Raw genomic sequence first — 1771 nt, 5'->3', positions numbered from 1 at the left:
ATGTACTTCGGTGCAGCCACTGTGGAAAACAGTAAGGAGATTACTAAAATAATAAAAATAGAATTACCATATGATCCAGCAGTTCCACTCCTGGTGTATATCAAAAACAAAACAAAACAGTAATTCAAAAAGACAAATGCACTGCAATGTTCATAGCAGCATTATTTATAACTGCCAAGATATGGAAACAACCTAAGTGTTGGGCAACAGATGAAGGACAAAGATGTGGCACAGGCGAGGGGCTGCTGAGTCTCGACATGATCTGCCCACCTTGGTGCTGGGCACTGGCCTGCCTTGCCTGTCTCCGGACGCCCAGGATAAATATAGCAGTGATGCTGACGCTGGCAAACAAACTGAAGCGCAAGGACAGTCTCAAAGGTCCTGGGTGTCAGTTACAGCCTCTGACTCCACTCGGTGGGTTTCTGTGACAGACAGGCTGTTTGTTAAAGATGTTGCAGAACTTGAGGCTAATTTACCTTATAGGTGTAAAGTGCATTTTTCTGACCCAAGCGAGCTTCATTGCTTTCAGCTGTCACCCTAGATAAGGGTTACTAACAGGTTGGAAAATTTCAGTTTGGAGCTGAAGTTTTCGATGCATACAACACGGTGCCTCCCAAAGTGAACTGCTTGACCCAGGTCTGGCACCCCAAGTCCACAGGAAAAGGCGAGATATGTCTCAGGGCACTGACTGGGCCCCCACAAGGACGCTGAAGGATGCTGTTTGGGGACTAAACTCTTTGTTTACTGATCCTTTGAATTTTGGTGATCCACTGGATATAGAAGCTGCAGAACATCATTTAGGGGACAAGGAGGTCTTTTGGAATAAAGGGGAAGACTACATTAAGCGTTATACCAGAGGATACGGGGAGAGGACTGCAGGGCCCTGGACCGTGCCTTAGAAGTTGGTCTCCAACTGAAACCAGAAGGGAGTCTCCTCCCAAGTACTCAGCTCCCCCCAGTCCCATTGGCCATCCAAGTCCTGTGATCACATGTTGTCCTGAGGAACAGCATCTTCCAGGCCACCCATTGCAGACAGAGAGCCCCACATAAATATAGCCTGAAAATATATTTGGGGTTCTAAAAGAGTTATCTGCTTACCTTAAGATGCTTATTTTTTGAAACTATACTGCATGGACTGTTGATGAGATTCTCGAGAAGTTGTAATGAACTCAGCATTGAGGCTTGAGTTGCATTTCCCCCTTAGTCCTTGCACAGGTGTTGCTAAGGATGTGTTCAGCGCAGTCACAGATTGGCGCTCAAAACCCTGTTACAGACTGTGATTGGAGGCGAATTCTCCTAGCTGCTCCCACGAATGTCGCCCCTAGTTAAATGCAGTGAAGCTTCCCAGAGTACAGAGCCATTCACTGTAGAGCTCTTACTGCAATGTGTATTTTACTGAATTTGGAAGAAATAATCCATGTCCCAGGGCTTCCCTTATGGCTCCGAGGGTGAAGAGTCCGCCTGCCATGCAGGACACCCGGGTTTGATCCTTAGGTTCAGAAGATCCCTTGGAGGAGGGCATGGCGACCCCCTCTGGAGACTCCCCATGGACAGAGGAGCCTGGCGGGCTACATTCATGGGGTCTCAAAGAGTCAGACACGACTGAGTGACTGACCGCAGCACGGCAATCCATGTCCCAAGACTTCCCGGTGCTGGAGAAGAGACTACAGCAGGCCCTGGGCACTGCACACTGGGCCGGACGGTGATGGGAGGCCGGGAGCCAACAGAGAGGTCTGGCAGTGGCTGTGGGTGGCCTGGCATATAATGTGGT

At 49.1% G+C, this 1771-nt stretch overlaps 1 pseudogene; it reads left to right on the top strand.

Annotated features, from left to right (window-relative positions):
* The first annotated feature begins 332 nt into the window (after positions 1-332).
* On the top strand, positions 333-899 carry LOC104997948 (annotated as a pseudogene).
* Positions 900-1771: the final 872 nt, after the last annotated feature.

The sequence above is a fragment of the Bison bison genome, unplaced genomic scaffold (genome assembly GCF_000754665.1).
Source record: "Bison bison bison isolate TAMUID 2011002044 unplaced genomic scaffold, Bison_UMD1.0 scf7180017864317, whole genome shotgun sequence".
Classification (NCBI taxonomy): Eukaryota; Metazoa; Chordata; class Mammalia; order Artiodactyla; family Bovidae; genus Bison; species Bison bison.
Note: the sequence above shows the minus strand (reverse complement) of the source record. Positions and strands in the feature narration are given on the sequence as shown.